Genomic DNA, 20,733 nt, shown 5'->3' on the forward strand with positions numbered 1-20,733 from the left:
GGAAAATAAATGAGTTAAAGAGACAGAGGAGGGTCTGTGGAGTGTGTCTTCCCTCACTCTAGCTTGCTCTGCCTCTTCATATGTAATCAACGTGGTGGGGTCTGCACAGAGCTCCACGTGCAAGGCGCAGCTCAGGAAACAGCTTCCATTCTTTTCCCAGCCCAGCAGACAGTCTCAGAGTGACAGCCAACACAGGACTCCATGGTGGTACTGCTGCTTTTAGTGCACCTGTAGCCTCCACCTGGCCCACTTTTGCAGGACTCCACCTGCCTGCCAGAGCCTCTCTATCTGTAGTGTGCTCCCTCGGTGCTACAATAGGCCCATCTGCTGTACTATCTTCAGACTCCATTACTCTTCTCTGCACTTGCACATTTACTGAAGCACCAGTGACCAGGCCAGCTATTGGCAGGCATCAAGGATACTAGTGCTGCTCTGCTTCAAAAGCCTGAACAAGGAATCAGAGGCTCTCAGGACAAGAGAGAACAAAGGTCATGGTCTGCAAGGTCAGGACTGCAAGTAAGTCCTGTACACTGAAACAAATGAAAAAGGACTCCTTTCTCATAAGAGGTGGGCAAGTCAAAAGATGAACAAGGAGCTACTTGCCAGAGCCGAGCTAAGGGTCTGCTTGGCTTTACAGAGCCTGTGCACAAACAGAGTGCCATGAAAATATTTGGCAGGTAAATCATGCATCAAACATCACGTAGAAAAATCTCTTCAGATTCAAAAACCTGATCAAACATTTAGAAACTGGAAGTGTTTCACATTCCAATATCAAATTATAACACTTCTCTGAGGGGCATTTAGATTGAAACAGATAATTTTATTTTTAAGCTTAAATTTAGAAACATCTCTGCAGGTCTCAGCCCCTGTTTAGCTGTCAGTGCCATTAATGAATACTAAGAGGCAAGCCAGTATATGTAATGTGGTCTGCAACCTTATAGCCTAATAAATCAAAACAGAAGGGGCTTTTGGTTTTCTACAGGGCATAACCTAAACACATATTTAAATGTTTTCTAATGTGCAGTAACAAGGAAAAAAGACAGCATGGTGAAATAAAACATTTGCCTAGGATCGCACAACTTGATGACGTGGTGAAGCTGGGATAGACCCCAGATTTTATAGCTTCACAATTTAGCCGCTATCTGGAAATCGCTTTCTTTCTCCTGTTTTCCATCAAAGGTTAATGAATTGGCTTTATTTTTTTATTAATGAGCTTAAAGCTTTGGTGGCAGGCAAAAGCCACATAAAAAATAGTCTTGTTTTGAGCTCAAGGGCCAAAAAAGAGATTGAGCTGAGGTAGAGTAGGCATCTGGCTTGAACTTTCAATGGCTCTCCAACCTCTACTTTCTGTTAAGTTATATAATGTGAATTTGTATAATCCAAAACTCACTCAGAAGAATACCCTGGAGCTGTAGCAGGGTCTGTTTAGGCCAGCCAAAGTCAGGGATAGCTCATAAGCCAAATCTTCAATTTCTTGTGGAATTCAAGCACTACAGAGGAGGGTCTGATGTGCAGGGGCAGATTGTTCCATGGTTTAGGAGGGAGGTAGCAAAAGGAATGACCTCTAGGTCTGGTTCTGCACATGCAGGGAGTGTGTGCAAGTAGGAGTCTGGCTGAGCAGAGGTTTCTGCCAGGTTTGTGCAAGTTTATGCAATTGTTGTGTTACATAGGTCCAATGTTGTGTAAAGCTTTATGTGTGTGTGAGTGTGCATGTGTCTGTGAGAGAGGTTTGGAGACTACCTGTTTGTGGATTGGGAGCCAGCAGATCTTTTCGAGATATGGGATGGTGTGAGTGTGGAGTGGGAGGTTGAGGGTGGCCATGACTTCTGAGGTTTATTTGGTCTGGAGTCTTCTAGTCAGTTGAGCACTGATTCCACCATTGAGTGTGCTGCTGTACTCCAACTTGCTGGTGATGAGGGTAACGGTTCTGCAAGTTCTTGAAAATCTTGACCATGTGAAGGCAGGAGATGGAGTCAGCATTTACTTGACTGGTCTTGGCTGGCGATTACTATTTTGAGGTTCCTTGTGTCAGTTGCAGGGAGGGGAGTGGGTACATGTTCGGCAGGCAACCAGGTGGAGTCCCAGAGCGAGCTGTCTTTGCTGAAGAATACTACTTCCATCTTATCCATGTTGAGCTTGAGGCAGTTGATTTTCATCCATCTGGTGACTTCGGTCATGCATGCAGAGATATTGGTCTATGAGGCTTGGTGTCTTGTCGGAGAGGGTGAGCTATGTTATCAGCATAGAATATGTTGATTATCTGGGTGCAGGTGATACTAGTGAGTGGGGTCATGTAGTGGTTGGGCAGAGTGAGGCTGTACTCAGGAAGCCCGCAGATGAGGTTAATGGCATCCGAGGTGAAGGCATCCAGGCTGACTGACTTGGTGCGGCCGGTCAAGAAGGAACAAATCCAGTGAAACGCAGGCCCTGGGATTCCAGCTCTGTGCAGTTGTTGGATAATTAACAATGCAATGGGTGACAGTGGTGAAGGATGCAGAAAGATGGGGTAGGATGAGGGCTGTTGTGTCACCTCTGTCCATGATCATCCGTGGCAATGATCAGGGCAGCCTCTGTACTGTGGTTAGGCCTGAATCTGGATCGAGCTGTTTCCAGGAGGTCATTATCGTTGAGGTGGGTGACTAGGCATTTGTTTATAATTTTTTCCATTGCTTTTGTTGCGTGGTGTAGCAGGGATATAGGCTAGTAGTTGGCTAGTATCTTTGGGTCTGGTGTGGGTTTCTTGAGGAAGGGGGGGTACGGTGGCGTGTTTCCAGGTGTCTTGGTAAATGGCCATGAATATTGATTCATTTAAGAAGGGATGGGCTGATGGGCTGATGGGGTTCAGTCCTTTAACCCCTTGCCTGCTCATGACGGAACCACTCCGTCATGAGCCATGGTTGCGCTGTGCTCATGACGGAGTGATTCCGTCATGCTGCGGCCATTGGCCGCCGCTCCGCCCACGCGGCGCTAATTCCCCGCCTTTGCGGGCGATTAGCGCAGTGGGCGGAGACATGACGGAACCACTCCGTCATGAGCACAGCTCAACTGTGGCTCATGATGGAGCGGTTCCGTCACTAGCACAGCGCCACCGCGCTGCCCCCAAACCCCCCCCAGCGCCACCGCGGAATTCCTGCCGCGGCGAAGGGTTTAATGAAGGCATTGTGAGGGTATGGTTCCGAAGGAGCTCCGGAGTGTATGGACTGCATGGTTGTTGCAGTTTCTTGAGTACTGATGGTGTACCAGATGGCTAGGTTGGTTCTCTGGGTGTTGGTAGAAATGGGCAAGAGGGCTGCAATGTGGAAGGGTCAGGCTGGGGCTCAAATATTTCATAGATGCTGGTGATCTTGTTGCTGAAGAATAGTAACAGCTGGGTGCAGGAGTCTTGAAAGGGTGTTAGGCTGAAGTAGCTTGCTTCTGAAGAGGTGAAGTCTTTCACTGAAGCAAGCATTGTCTTGCCGCTGTTGGTGCTGTTTTCGATGTGGGCATTTTTAACAGAAACTGCTTCAAAAATTGGGGTGAAAACATTTATTAGAAACTCCTACAACTTGGATACTTTCTCCTGAGAGTGGAAGGTTAGAAACCTCTGCTGTTCTTACAGTAGAGCGGGTAGCACCAGTGTCAACGAGGAATGAGACATGACTCTCATTTACCTCTTCGTCTACATATGGACCACTCTGGTCTACCTCTAAGGCTGCACCAAGCATGCAGTCCTCCTCCCCCCTCAGGTACTGTCAAGATGACGGTTCCTGATTGAAATCATCTGTCTGAATCAAATATTGTTGTGATACCTTTTGACTTGGGAAGGAGTTTATGTTGATCTGCTGACTCTGATTCATATTGTATCTTTGTATCTGAACATTCTGTTGAGGCATCGGAGCTTGCATTATCTGCATTGATTGGGATATATTAGAATTTTAAACTCACAGTCTTAATGTTTTTGAGTCCAAACCTTTCAATCTGACTGTACCATTCCACTGGATTTTCTCTCAATTCCGGGAATTCTTATGTGATTGACAAAATATCAGACCTAGTCCAAGGCACATGCACATATCCTCCACCGGAAACTTCTCTCATAGGAAGCATCTGTATTTCTCTATCTCCTTTGTCGATAACAACTGGAGGTGTCTGAATTCTAACTTTCTGTGTGTCCCATTTTTTTGGTCATCAACCTTCCCATTTCTCTCTCGCTCCATTTCTTTATCAGTGTCATAAGTTCCTTAATTTGTAATTTCATTCCACCCAGCCTCATGTTAAAGTCTAAGCTGTATGTATTTTGCAAAACCTTCTCTGAACATCAACTTCATATTATTTAGCCAATTCAATCAGCTTCTCGTGTGTCTGTCAAGCTTGCCGGGTAATATCTTTACAGTGAAATAATGGTTCCTCCTCCCGGTAGGTATCTAATTGAGATGGACTAAGAGTTCCCAAAATCATTTCTACTAACTCTATCACTAGTTTGGCCACATCTAATGTGCTTCCCTTTCCCAAGACTGGAACAGTTTCAGGACTTTGATTATTAATTGGGGTACTAAACCCTTTAAGCCAATCATCAAATTCATGAGGAGTAAATCCTGATTGTTCTCATGGAGTATTCAAATCTAAATCCCCATTGGTCAAATTTCTACTTGTTTCAGACTGTTTAATGCGGATGTATCAGTAACTAAAATTCCCATAGGCGCAATCATTTCAGAAGCATTGTAACTCATTTCAGGAGGCTCACTTATTCTGGAGACGAAAAAGTGGTAACCACTGAGCCATTCTACTTGTAGAGTCAAATTGTGTTTGATTTAAAATGGAATATGTGCTCTTAGTTCCTGTAGTGTTGCTTTGAGTCAGTACCATAGGTGGCTGAAGCAAAGATCTTGTCATCAAATCTAGTGGATTACCATGTGCAATATTTACTCCAGCAGGTATAGTCAAAGTATGGACAGTATTTACCAGTGACGCAGATTTATAAAGAGGCACAACATGGCCAATAGTAACAGGAACAGTTAAAGAATCTGGAGCATTCAAATCAAAGGGGTTCAATTGATCTGGTATTTCTGTTGTCCTCCCTTACGGGAGAAGGAGGTGCAGTCTCTTTTGGTATTTCAGGCATAACAGGGGCATTTGGAATTTCAGCTATATTTAAATTTGTCAAATCCTCACTCAGTGTCATTGTATGCTGGTGGATGATTCATTAATCAGTCATTCAAAAGATCATCATCTATTTCAATACTTTCTCCTGCTGTTTCTGCTTCAATCTTTTCTGTCTCAATATGTTTCCACTTCGCTTTTCATTTTTTCCTGTCTCCTCCGACTGCTATCAAAGAATACATTCTTCTTCCCTGAATAACATCTGCTCTCCATACTTTCTGTTATGCATCCCATCTAGATTCTGAATACTGATCTACGGTTCTCCTATACCTGCCCTGAGATTTTTCCTACTCTTTTTGATGAGCTATGTATTCCCAATTATTTAATGTGCCAAATTGAGCAGGTCTAGGAGGTGATTTCATATTGTATAATTTCCTCTTTAAAATCTGAATATTTCTCAAATTAAATGTTGCATAACGAGGAAACTGTAGGACCTCATCTTTCTCTGAAATTTTATGTCATTATTCAAGCCAAATACATGGATGTAATCGTCTATCAATCAATATGGTGTACCAAGCGTCGCCTGGCATTATATCCTCTCCTACTATACCAAGTATGGTCATATCTCCTTTTATTAATTTTCGTAAAGCTTTGAAAAATGTAATTTTTAGTCAATTTTGTATTTCACAAATGTCCTACATAATATCAGGAAATTACATTCTCCTACAATTCTGTTGTTCAGCTATCACAAACAATAATACCGTGACTTTCTATAACATGGTCAACCAATCTCAGCACTGCTTTACACTTATGAACTAATCACAGTGCGAGACACTGTTACTTAGATATTGCTCCTTGCAGCAGCTCACTCTCTTTTACAATTTCCTTCAATGCATTTTTTAAGCAAATACACAATACAATGAAAGCGATTTTAACAAATAACTCTGACTGCTCCACTAAAGGATACTTGATTATCACTCCCACAAGGTAAAAAATGATTTCTTCTATTTCAAAATAATCATTCACTTCAAATGAAATCTCAATCAGCAGGATTTCACCCTAATTGATACAGTTATTCCCTGTGCACCGAGATCAATTATAAAAACAACTTACCGCTAAAACACAAAAGAAAGCTCCTAATCATAAGATGTTGTTAACGATGTCTCACAACAAACAAAACAGCACAGCAGACAACTTTACTTAGTGTCTTTTACACTGAGACTGCCACGTAGGTGTATGTCACGAGATCTTAGGCCACAAACGGACCCGATCTCAACATCAACTTCTTTAAGCCAAAGCGATTGCATTGCGCATCCCTAGTAATACTCACACGCCTTTGCTGCCACACATCCTCTTGATTCTGTCAGTACTCCATCAATCCTTCAGCTGAACCTTAAGATTTTGGGTTTCTTGACTGTACAGGGGAAATCTATTGTGAGCATCCTAAATTCTACACATCACTGGACAAAACCAGTACTCTGCTACCACATTTTGTGGCAGCGGAAGATTTTTCTAATTTCTTGGCCCATACAAAAACCTCACAGCTTTGTCACTTTACCTAGATTCTATACTTCACCCACAGAGGCATTGGTCCTCTGATGGACCTTTCTTCATTGCAGTGAGGCGTGAGAAATCAGGGTGTCGAGCTGTTTGCCACTCAATGAGGAACAATAATTAGTAGCCAACTCACAAATTAGTGATCACATTTAAATACACTACTTTCAGAACTATGCTATAGACATAGAGTATTTAAAATGGAAGACCAAACCTCCTAAAGAAGTTCAATCTAACAAGCTCTACTGTAGCTATACAGAACAAAAGCAAAAAAACGTGATGTTCTGAAAATGATCTATTATTCTCTCTATCATGCATTAGAAATCAGTTAGTTGTGAGCTCAGTTTCTATGGAAAGAACATTAAGACTCAGACACATTTTAGATACATTTGTAATTGTATTAAAGATTCAAAATAAATGCATATCAGTAACATTTTAAGCAATTGAGTCATGAGCCTTACACCTCATAATATAAAACCACATATTTAATCAAAATACATCTTTGCTGAATAAAATAATCCATAAAGAGGATAGTTTAGGTTAAGGTTTCCTACCACCAACAAAGGTGAGGGGATGGTTCAAAAGATTTCTCTTAGCATTGGCAAGGAATCCAGTTAAAGTCTACTAAGGAAATTTCTACGGGCATGAGAAAGAGGATTGGAGGAATAATCTCGCCAGACAGTTCCAAATCGTCCAGTAGGTAAATTCATCAGCATAAGTGTTAGAAATGGGATTTCTGGTTTGCTAGGGCTTGCACCTAAGCCAGGCAGAAACCACCACTCTAGTCAGGGCAAGGGAGTTATGCACTGAAGATAACCCTTGCTCACCCCCTTGGTAGCTTAGCACGAGCAGTCAGGCTTATCCCAGAGGCAATGTGTAAAGCGTTCATGCAACACACACAGCAACACACTAGGCACACCGCAAAAGAAACTCCACACAAGGTTATATCAAAAATAGCCTTTGTATTATCATAAACAGATTAGAAACCTAATCACACATTTACACTGTGCCAACTGGCACGGGCAATATTCACAGGGGATTATGTACAGGACCAGGCCAATCGGGCCACGGTCAGAACCATCTGAACAGGTAAGTAAATGCAAAACACAAAGACACCATCCTAACATACCATAGCATGACATCAGGCACAACATTACGCATAAACCACATTACGCATAAATTACATTAGGCATAAAACATATTAGGCCCAGACCTCAACAGCATAAACACATTACGCAATAATCATGGGGCATGAATCTTATGAGGCATCACATTAGGCAGGACATATTTTAGGCATAAAAGCAGCAGTGCACCATAGTAGCACTGGCAAGGGCCTTGCGCCCTAACAACACACTAAAATGATCCCGGGCCAACTGGCCTTCCTCTGGGCTCAAATGCCCTGTGTCCCGCAAAGTCAGGGCTCTGAGGGGGATCTCACAAAGGGCCCCATGGCTGCCTCAGCAGCAAACCTAATGTGCGCAAGTGCACTGGGGCTTGGGGCGCACTCACCCCTCCTTTAGTAAAAAGAAGATCACTGGCCCCCTCATTGCAGCTGCTGGTATCTGCTGCACAGCTGGCAGGAAACAAACTGCCCCGGCACTCTCCGTGCCTCTGGTGCCCAAAAACATTGCCCCACACTCAGCCTCTAAGACCGGGACTCTTCTGGTGCCTCCTCTGGCAGGGGGGAGGCACCGAAGATGCAGGAGTTAGAGCCCTGCTCACTGAGCTCGTCTCACTGGGGGGTGGGCACCGACAGTATGCCCCGACAATCCCCCCGTCACGGGCACTTCTGGTGCCTCCTCTTTATTTGCAGATTAAACCCCCACTCACCGGGCTCTGCAGGCCTCCTCTGGTCTGGCGGTAATTCTACTCTTCACCCGGTCCTTCTCCTGGGACCGGGACTTTGGCAAGGAGCCTGTAAGGTGGGGTAGGCTGCCCAGGCCGTGCATACAACTCCCTTCACTCCTGATACCTCTCCAGATCTCCAGCAGCCTCATGTAGCCTAGGCCCGGCCGCTGCTCCGAGGCTCCATCTCCTTCCAGTCAAGCGGCCCCGCCCACAGTCAGGCTCATCAGGCCTGACTTCCGTCTGCCTTCTCCTGCTTCCGCTCCGTGATGCAGCCCTTGGGGCACAACAAGAGGCGAGAGCTTCCCTGAGTAGAGGGACACAAATGCTGCCACATCGGGAGTACCGGCTGTTCTCCCGAGCACTCCTCCTTCAGGAATTGGGCAGCAGGGCAAAGTCTCCATCAGCACAGGCCCATAGGAAAGCAGAGTGCCCTCCATGCCGGTCAGAAGTTACACTGACAAGTGCACTGGTCCCCTCACTCTCCTCAACAAACACGGCGCTGCAGCGGCGGATCCTGGAAAATGCGGGGTGGACTCCCGCTTGTAAATAAACACAGCAGGCGGGGTAGGCTCACACCTCACGAACACAAAACTGCGGGGTGGGTTCTCGCTCCTTCAGTTATGTGGAGGATATCCCCACAATGCGGGGTGGGCTCCCGCTCCTCTTGGAAACACGGGGGAATCCCCACCTCCAGACACGTTGCAGCCTCATGCTGCAGAGCCCAAGTGCTCCTCTCCCTTAGGGCAATTAAAAAAAAAAGCGCTCACGGTGCACTAGAAAGCAGGCAAAAATGTCCTTGGTGCTGGGGAGAACACATCAGGGCGCAGCCAGGCAGACCAGCACGCAGGGACCCCCAAGAAGCTACAGCTGGGTCCCGCGGCAGTTCCTCCTGGCAGAGGGTCCCCTCCACGTAAGCACAAGCATAGAACAATTTCATGGGGTCACAGCCCCTACATTTATACCACATTTTTATTTGTCTGTAGTACAGGGGGAACAAGATGCAACTGGTTCAGGGGGGAATTGGAGCACTTTGTTTTCCAGGCTCCTCTTCTCCTTTGTCAGATGGGGGCTCAGTGATCAGACACACCACAGGGGCAGAGCCAGCATTGTACAGGCTAGGCAAGGATGTATTCAGGGTCAGGTGATTACTCCTCCCACTACTCCCAATGCAGATGTCCTATTCAGCCTAGCTCTGACTCACCCTTCCCCTCCTGGAGCCACACACACCTCACCAGCCCATGTCACTAAAAAGCCAGACATGCAATTCACATCAGGCAGAAGACACATAGCACACAGAAATGCCAACTTCTAAAAGTGGCATTTCTAAAATAGCTATAATAAATCTGCACACACCATTGCGTAGCATTTATTATTACTATTTCAAACATACCAAACTTGACCACTTCTGCTTCTCTCATATCAGGAGTTACCACTGAAACACTTATCAGGGAATCCCCAATGCATTCCTATGGGAGGGCAGCCCCACAGTAGTGAGAAACCAAAATGGCTGTTTGTCACTACCAGGACATGTCACACACATGTACATGTCCTATCTTTTACCTACAATGCACCCTGCCCATAGGGCTAGCTAGGGCCTACCTTAGGGGTGACCGACATTCAGTGAAAGGGGGGTCACAGACATGGCACAGACTTTAGGTGCCACGTCACAGCTGCAGTAATACTGTGCGCACAGGTCCTGCAATGGCAGGGACCTGAGATAGGTTCGCAAGGCTACTTTTGTGAGTGGTGTAATCAGCGCTGCAAGCCCACCAGTAGCATTTAATTTACCAGCCCTGGGTATATGAGATACCACTTTACAAGGGACTGACAGGTAAATTATATAGGCCAAACAGGTGTAGACCAATCTTACCATATTTAACACAGAGAGCGCACACACTTTACACTGGACAGTAGTGCTAAAGTGCCCAGAGGCCTAAAACCACCAACACCATGTCATAAAAAAAGGCTAGGAGAAAGGCAAAAAGTTTAGGGATGACCCTGCAAAAAGGGCCAAGTCCAACAATAAGAAAAAGGCAGAGGGCAAGAGAAGTCCAATGCTATAGTAGATAGGCAGGGAATCAAGAGGGATTCCATCCCTCCTCCTTGGGAAGTCACCTTTTATACTACAAATCGTCTGTTTGTGACATCAGTTGTCATCATGATGAACACAGGCCCCAGCTAGGCCCGCAGAATACAAGGGTTCGCTCTCCTGTAACAAAAGTTAGAAGGAAGTTGGCACGGAAGCTGCAAATACAAAGACAAAGTTTATTAACCCTTAAGGGTAGTCCTACAACCCATACAACACTCTTCAGTATTGCATAGAGTAGCACAAAGAACTTGCGTACGCGGTCCCCTTTTATACACAACAGAGGGGCTCATAAGTGGGTGGATACAACATGAGGCAAAGTTCTTTACCTTTTATGGACATTTTCGATACAGAATCAATATGTGGGCGGGGACAACAATGTCCTGAGCCCGCGAAAACATGGTCAAGCAAGGACTAACTGATTACAGATGTGGTCAAATCTGGGCATGCGCCAGACGGACAAAGGAGCTATTTATAGACTGTTACTAGGCAGATTACAAGAGCAACTAGCGAGAAGGAAGGACTCTTCTCGTGCACAGCACGTGGAGACATGACAATACAAAATGGAGTCCAGACATTAGTCAACATAAGACAAGAAACGTTGTCTAAGGAAGGGGAATTCATGTCTTCAGTAAATGCTTAATCATATCGCCATTTTAGTTTTCAACAGACGACCCTTTCAGCATTTACTGAAGACATTCGGCTTATTATGATAATCATCATAGACATCAATTTTCATCATCTCTTCCACTTCTTTGGTTAAATATTTCTGATGGGTAACATTGGCAATAGCTTTCTTATCAGGAATGCAAAATGACACACATAATGAACAGAGTAAAGGACCGCATTGGACACAGATGCAACAGGAAAACAGAACTGCTACAATAATGCAGAGACCAGTTAAAACCTTCCATCCCCATGTAGTGATCAAGGCCCAGAACCATCCAGAAAAGGACCAAGTGCCATTTTCTGTATGAATCTCAGCTGCGATTTTATGCAATTTATTGATAGCGTTGTAAACTGATGGCGTATGATCAGGAATAAACACACAGCAACTACTTCCGATAATTTTACATGCTCCGCCTCTATCAGCTAACATAACATCTAGTACCATACGATTCTGTAATGCAACAATTCTAGTAATTTGTAATTCTTCCGTAAGATTCCCAAGAGCAGCAGCGGTTTGATTCGTCACAGCCTCTACGACTCTTGTCAATCTTCGAACCTTCCTACTATTTAGGGCAGCTCCAACAAAGAAAAACAATCCCAAGTTAAAATCGATATACTGCTGTAAGCTAGTATCAGTTTGATCAACATCATCAATAGATAGAGTGCGTTTATACCTATTCACAGTTACATTGTTCAGCAGCTTCAAATCTTTATGATAGGATGCAGGTGCTAAGAATACAGGAGGTAATAAAAACGCTACATAACATACTCCGGACCAGCCGGCCGGTAAACGATAATAACCCTTATTCCCACATACAAAGTATGTATTATGGGAGGCTAAGAAAGTACTATTATTTAGCCCATCTATATTCAGGACAATAATACAATCACTAACACCGACAGGAATATGACCCACACTCTGGACACACAGGTCCGCTTGAGCTTGTGCCACTTGAATCACAAAGCGCTCTTGTCCTGTAGTGTCTCTGGTGTTCGTGAAGATGTAGGGAATCGATTCATTGTCTGGTCGATATTCTTCCCATTCCCATATTGTCCCATTCGCTTGTGGATAGCCATCTTTATCTTGATGACATTCCCTATTAAGTCTGAAAAGTAATCGTCCCACTGTAGGTTTCCGTGTGGCAAAAAGCAAAGTGTACCATGCTCTACAAGAGCCATTATGAGAGAAAGGAAGAGGTATGAATGGCGTTCCTCCTTTTTTCTGATGAGCTGGCATCATACCGCATATCCAACAGTTCGCAGCATTCGTAGCAACGTGGGTATGATGCAACATCTGGATGAAAGTGTTATTCAAATAAGACTGACGATGCTTCAATTCTTGATACGGAAGGGTATAAAAGTAGTGCTCCTCAGGCACTGGAGTGGTCAAAACAAGCAACTCCCGGGCAGGAGTCACATCCTCAACAAACCATGTGGCTATACCAACAATAGCTACAGTGATAATAAAGCTTGTCGCACAAAGAATGTTCTTCTTTTCCATCTTGCAGTTAAAAGTCAATATCTTCCTGAAACTAAAAAGGTTGTCAGAACTCTTCCCCTTAGGCAGCCGTTGATTTCTTCACCAGCGGGCCAAGACGGGTGTCGCTACACTAATGCAGGGCTGATCCCCCCCCCTTGCCTCATTGGCTCTCCGTTTCACTAACCTAAGGGCCGTTCTGACAACGTATCTGGGTACAGAAAATGAAAAAAATCACTTCCTCTGTCGAAGATGATATCTCCCTCCTCCAGGGATCGCTTGGTCCGGGAAGAGCTCCACAGTGTCGTTCGGTTCCACAGCACGGCCTTTCTCCGCAGTCAGGATTTCTCGATGGTCGGTCAACACAGCAGGATCCACCAATCCAGACGGCACTTTACGACAGTGCAAGGAGTGGATCCAGTTCTTCCGATTGGAAACTCGCACAGCTGTCCTCGTTGCGAGCAAGACTTGCTCAGGACCAACCCATCTCGGTTCCAGACTGTTCGTCCTTTCGAACACCTTTACCATTATCAGATCGCCAGGTCGGAGGTTATGACCTTCACCTGTGAACCGATCAGGGAGCGCTTCTCGAACCTGTTGATGAATAGAAACCAAATTATCGATTAACTGTGCCAGATAATCACTCATCATTACACAAGGTACATCATACATTGACTGCGGTTTTGGTGGACCCCAAATATTCATTGGGCGTCCAAATACAATCTCGTAGGGTGTGAGGCCGGTCTGAGAATGCGGTATCGATCTAAGTGACAATAATGCCAGCGGTAAAGCATCTGGCCAAGTCAAAGAAGTCGAAGCTTGGATCTTAGCGATTTTAAGCTTCAGAGTACCGTTATATTTCTCAACCAATCCCGCAGACTGAGGGTGAAACACTGCATGAAACTTCTGCGTAATGCCTAGGCCTTTCAAGACATACTTGATAACATCTGCTACAAAATGAGGTCCGTTATCACTCCACAGCAATCTGCAAACCCCATATCGAGGGAAAAACTCCTTCAATAGCATCTTTGCTGTAGTCATTGCAGTATTGTCTTTCGTAGGGTAGGCCTCCACCCACTTACTGAAGGCACAAACCACTACTAGAACATACTTCAGATTGTTACAGCGCTCAAGCTGAATGTAATCCATCTGCAAAACCTCAAAGGGTGCAGTGGGTGTCGCAAACCCTCCTGCTGGAGTTCGTGTACCCTTCCCTGGGTTATACCTCAGGCAAATCATACAGGTCTGCACTACCCTCTTTGCCGTACTAGCGATCTCCGGATGCTCCCAAACTCGTGTGAGTAATTTGACAATTGCGGAAGCTCCGACATGCGCTAGCCCATGTGCCATCTGAACCATAGGTTGTACGAAAGCTGTGGGTAACTTCCATTTATCCATCTGCTTACTTCTCCAACACCCTTCATCATCTAATTCTCCATCATTGGACCATTGCTCCCGTTCCTTATCGGAAGCGGCCTTCTGTATCTCCAACACTTCTCTCCTGGCATCATGCCATTTTTCTGTCTGTGATTTCACAACATACATTGCAGTAGCACCAGGCTGCATCGCAGTCTCTCGTGCCACCCGATCTGCTAAAGCATTCCCTTCTCCCACTTTATCAACCACCTTCTTATGGGCACTACATTTAACTATAGCAATCTTCTTTGGATATGTTAATGCAGTAAAAAGGTTGTGAACTAACTCCCCATACATTATCTGGGTTCCATGTGACGTTAGAAACCCTCTCTCCTTCCAGAGTAGGCCGAAATCGTGCGCTACTCCGACGGCATAGCGGCTATCTGTATAAACATTCACACACAATCCTGCACTGAGCTCACATGCTCGTGTTAATGCTATCAGTTCCGCTGCTTGAGCTGATTTCTGCGGTATGCGTGCTGTCTCCACTATTGTTTGTAATGTGGTAATTGCATACGCTGCTGAAGTCGTACCATCTGGTAGCTTCAGGCATGATCCGTCCACCCACAGTTCTCCATCTACATCTGTAAAGGGCGTATCCTGGAGATCAATACGACCCTTTGTCTGTTCCTCAGTCACAAGAATACAGTCATGTGTTTTTCGTGCTTCAGGCTGATTTTCCGGAAATGGCAACAATGTGGCTGGATTTAACGTTGCACACCTCTTTAACGTAATATGAGGAGCCAAAAGCGTCAACTCATATCCCGTTAAACGGGCACTGGTCAAATGCTGCGTCTTTGTCTGATTAAGCAGGGCATCCACAGCATGGGGAACTAATACCAACAGCTTGTGAGATAACACAATTCCCTCGCTTTGGCGTATTGACACAGCTGTCGCCGCAACCGAGCGAAAACACCCTGGTAATGCTTGGGCAACAGGATCAAGTACAGCCGAAAAATATGCTCAAGGGCGCTGCTTGTCGCCGTGCATCTGCACTAAAACTGATAATGCGCATCCATCTTTCTCATGCACATACAGTGAAAAGGGCTTTGTATAATCAGGGGTACCTAACACTGGTGCTGAACAAAGGGCTTGCCGTAATTGCTGAAAGGCAATTTCACACTCATTGGACCAGGGAAGAGGAATCGGAGTGTTTTTTGTCAAAAGTGCTAACAATGGCTTAGCTATGTGTGAGAACCCCAATATCCATTGCCTACAGAAAGAGGCCAAACCCAAGAATGCACGCACATCCTTCTGTGTGGAAGGTACTGGTGTGTCCAAAATTGCTTGAATACGATCTGGTGTAAGTGCACGCCCCTCCTTAGACAAAAGGTAACCCAAATAAGTCACCTTTGGTCTACAGAATTGCAATTTCTTCCTCGACACTTTGTGATTGTGAGATGCCAAAAAGGAAAGCAAGGATAACGTACACTGCTCACACAGCTCAGGAGTGTTGGCCGCCAACAAGATGTCATCGACATATTGTATGAGGGCGACACCCTCAGGCAGAACAAAAGAATCCAATTGCCTTTTCAATGCTTGACTGTAAATACTAGGGCTCTCTGTATAACCCTGAGGGACTCTGCAAAATCTATAAGACCTATTATTCAAAGTGAAGCCGAAAAGATATCGGCTATCAGGATGAATAGGAATCGAAAAGAAAGCATTTTTCAAATCAATGACTGAAAACGTGGTCGCCGTTGGCGGGACCAAAGTGAGTAACGTCGTGATATCAGAAACCACTGGATACTGAGGTATCACTATCTTATTCACTTCTCTTAAATCAATGATAAAACGATAAACCCTGGTGTCAGTATCTTTCTTCAAAATAGGTAAAATAGGGCTATTGCAGACATTGTAGGGAACTTCCTCCACTACTCCCACCTTAATCAAATCCTGCACAATCTGTATGAGTGCCTCCTCCCCTTCCTGGGAAATACGATACTGAGGGAGGCGCGGTAACACCGCACCCTCCTGGACACTAATGTGGACAGGCGGAATCACCATCTGTCCCACATCAGTATCCAAAGTGGCCCACAAAGAATGAGGGAGGGAAGCTAATGCAGTATCCTCTGCAACCACACACATCCGGTCTGTCAGGGGGTGATTATCGTTTAAGATCACACGTACTCCAGTAGGGGAGCAGCGAATCGTTGCTCCGAAGTGCTTAAGCATATCAAGACCCATAATGTTGTCGGGCGTGTTGGGAACGAGCAAAAACGGACAGGGTGCAGAAAAGTGATCAACATGGAAGGGAAGGGGTCGAGAAAGAGGGCTGCGAGAGAGTGTACCATCAAACCCTACCGATGTAACCATTAAGCCAGATGGGGGAGCCCTCGGAACCAATTGTTTGGACAGTGCACTGCGAGTAGCTCCGGTATCAACTAGGAACCGATCAGTAGAACCCAAAACGCTTGCTGAAACATAAGGACCCTGCTGATCAACCGGTACTTCAACTGATTCCAACCCCCATCCAACGCAATCCTATGCATGCTGCGAATCATAGTACCCAGGGCGGTCATTCCCAGACATTTGATACTGATTTTGTCGATCAAATACATTAGGTCTATCTCGTTGCTGCACGTTAGAGTCAAATCGAGCACGATCATTGGAATTCCCTCTGAAATTCGAAAAGCCTCCTCTACCTCTCGGTGGTCCCTGACCACGTCCCTGACGAGATGCATATAATACCGGACATTCTCTAGCCCAATGACCCGACTGTTTACAATACGCACATTGATTTCTATTAACATCTGATCGACCGGAAGGGGGACCATAGGATCCTCCTCTACCTCTGTCGACACCCCGACGAGGTGGACCATATACTTGTGCTAACATCACCTTAGTTTTCAAATCTTTCGATTTCTTCTCCTCATGCCCCTTCGCTTCTTGTTCCTGACGCTCATAATACTGAGCCATAGTCAGGAGGGATGCCGGAGACGACGTGGACCAGGAACTTTCACTCGCTTTTAAACGAGCTGCTATTCCCGGTAATAAATTCGCCACATATTTATCGACAAAAAGATGTCGACCCGTATCATCCGTAAGTGACTGACCACTGAAATCATGAAACGTCTCCTCAAAACGTGTAAAGAAGTCTGAAACTGATTCATCAACCTTCTGTTTACATGATGCTAACATATTCCAATCAATCTTTTTAGGGGGGATAATTGTTTTCAATTTAGTCAAGATAGCAGCAGGAAGATCTAAAATAAGCTGGGGTGGTTTTTGCGCGGGTTTTCTCTCCCTATCCACATCCTCAATCTCAGACCATTTGGCCGTAAAAACAGCTTGATCATCCACCTTCCGCACAGATCGCCACATATCCGGTGGTAAAATAAGCCCAAAGAACAAATCTATATCTGCTAAAGTCATCGTACAAGAATTCAAGGCCCCTTCGACCTCTTTGTAAAAGGCCGCTGGATTCTTGCGGGGGTCAGGCAATGCATTCTTTAATGCCATAACATCAGCCCTATGCCAAGGAGTATAAACCCAATTATACACAAAATATCCCTTAGCATCGGGGGAAGATGTATCTGAACTAGTTCCTGCTCCTTTAGGAGGAACATACAAAGGTGCCGCCTCTCGCATCGGTTTAGCATGCACTAGTTCACTCTTATCTGAATGGGAAGTAGATGATTGGTCACCGCCGGTACGGGAATCCGATTGCTCCGTCTCCCCTGCCTTTAGGCGCGCTTTCTCTTTAAGTTTAGACGCCGCGTCCCGCAATGCAAACAGCCGTCGGACCGCATCGGGTACCTTAGAGGGAGAAAAAGTACCGTTACGTAATGCTTTAGCATCTAAAACTACAGCATCAGGCTCAAAAACATCAGAATATTTCCGAAAGGCAGTAATCACGTCATGCGAAAAGGTTTCAAGAAAATACAGCTGCTATTTATCCCGCCAATGTTCCAAAGATTCCAATAATTCAGAAAGAGATAGCTTGCCCTTAAGCACACGAAGAGAAATTTTCCGAAGCTCACCCATACGGTCAGTTGATAACATGGACCGCGTGTCTACCTTATCCGAAACCGATCCAGAATCCTGCGATCTCGGGGCGGACGCGCCAACATAAGGGGGCGGAGAGCGATCTAATAAATAAAAATCATCTTCAAGATTAGTAAGGACAGGATAAAGTGGCTGGCGGACAGCATACTGACCCGAGACTTGCAACCTACGCTCTTTCTCTTGTCTCTCCGCCAGTTCTCTTTCCTCCCAGCGCTTCGCTTCCTGCGCTCTCACATGATCATTTTTCCGTTGCTCTTTATCAAACAGCGCTTTCTCACGTTTCTCTCGTTCACGCACTTCCTTCACCCATAACCGTACACATTCAAACATGTCTTGCCGAGCACGCCGTTTACACATACACTTTTCCACATACTCAATTTTACGCATATCAAACGAACCATACAAAGGCCATCGCAACTCACGATCCTTTTTGGTGTATTTTCTCCACACTGTGCTGTACATTATAGAGGAAAGACCATGCTTCACATACATATCCCTATTAGGAGTCCCCTCTGGGGGGGGCTGGAGCAGATTCCTCGAGATTTAACCGGTTTCCAAAACAGCAGCACCACTTACGGAGTGCGCTGAAAGCAGGCATGCTCAAAAATAATGCAGAATATGCAGTATTATCAAAAATGGCACTTAAACTTTGTGCCGTTCAAATTGTCACAGTTCCGGAGAAATATCTCCACATTACCTGCCTATATGTGTTGCAACGCATATATTCTCACAGTAATCAATACAAAATATGACCGGTCATCATAAATCAAACTCAAATAGCCAACCCAGGCTTCAAAACTCGGAGCAAGCACCGTACAACGGTTCTTACCAATCAAGAGTGTCCAGATTCCAACTGCCAAGTTCCAAAATTCGCCCAAACGGCTGTCGCGGCAAACCGACAGAAGAGGTCTCAGTCGAGGACCGGCGCCACCCAGAAGGTCAGTTCGGAAGGGAAGGAAGAAACCTCGGGATGCCAGGACTAAAAACGCCGCTGGCAGTGATCACATCCCCGGCCAAATTCCTCACCTTCGTCACGACCAGTCCTTCGAGCATCCGAGTCGCCGATGAGCCCCACGTGACGGGCGCCAATTGATGAACACAGGCCCCAGCTAGGCCCGCAGAATACAAGGGTTCGCTCTCCTGTAACAAAAGTTAGAAGGAAGTTGGCACGGAAGCTGCAAATACAAAGACAAAGTTTATTAACCCTTAAGGGTGGTCCTACAACCCATACAACACTCTTCAGTATTGCATAGAGTAGCACAAAGAACTTGCGTACGCGGTCCCCTTTTATACACAACAGAGGGGCTCATAAGTGGGTGGATACAACATGAGGCAAAGTTCTTTACCTTTTATGGACATTTTCGATACAGAATCAATATGTGGGCGGGGACAACAATGTCCTGAGCCCGCGAAAACATGGTCAAGCAAGGACTAACTGATTACATATGTGGTCAAGTCTGGGCATGCGCCAGACGGACAAAGGAGCTATTTATAGACTGTTACTAGGCAGATTACAAGAGCAACTAGCGAGAAGGAAGGACTCTTCTCGTGCACAGCACGTGGAGACATGACAATACAAAATGGAGTCCAGACATTAGTCAACATAAGACAAGAAACATTGTCTAAGGAAGGGGAATTCATGTCTTCAGTAAATGCTTAATCATATCGCCATTTTAGTTTTCAACAATCATACAATGGTCTGATCATCATGTGATCATTCTTCCGCTCATCAGGTACAAAACTGATACTCCATCATATTTTCCCATGTTGCTCATGAAAAATGACTGTCCATTCTGTCCTCATAGATTAGTTGACAAAGAGTCAATTTACATTGTTACTCTTCATGTATTAAGTCAAAGCATCAAGTTCCCATCAATTCACTCACGACAAAGTACTGAAAAAGAGTGTCTATCGATTTAAGAATGTTGCATGAACAGAACATATAAAGCAACATTTGAGGAAACGTAACAAAAGTCCATTTCACTGGCTATGAAATAATGCAGCCAAAGGAAAGAGGCTATTCACTGCATTCAAAGTCAACACTTCTTATCTAGTAATATAAATTCATAATTTAGTTAAAGTAAAACGAGTTAATCAAACCTATCATATATGGAAATTATTAGTTATATATTTTTTCAGTGATTATTGTATAAACATGTTCAACTCTAATTATGGCCTACTACTACAATTCTAAAAGGACCTACATGCAAACTATTCTTATAAATCATTATAATAAAATAGCTTTAGAAAATCTAAGACTCTAACAATGTCAAGCATTTATGCTGCAAGTTCCAGTCATATACAATGTAACAGGTTTTTTTGCACCAGTTTTTCATCTGCAATGATGGCAACAAAGATGCTAAATGTCACCATCAATATTTGCAGAATCGTATGTTAGACTCATTTGTTACATAGATATACTGCTTTATATGAATAATTGTGTGTTATTTTGCATCATAGAAAGCTTTTTTATCAATAATCTTTCATAATAAGATTGTTAAAATATAGGGTAATCAGTTAATAATCATGTTAAATGTATTATTCTATTAATCCTGCTATTGCTGCAAATCCAAACAGACATGTGCAAAGTGCACATTAT

This window comes from Triturus cristatus, chromosome 5_1 (assembly GCF_964204655.1).
Source record: "Triturus cristatus chromosome 5_1, aTriCri1.1, whole genome shotgun sequence".
Lineage (NCBI taxonomy): Eukaryota > Metazoa > Chordata > Amphibia > Caudata > Salamandridae > Triturus > Triturus cristatus.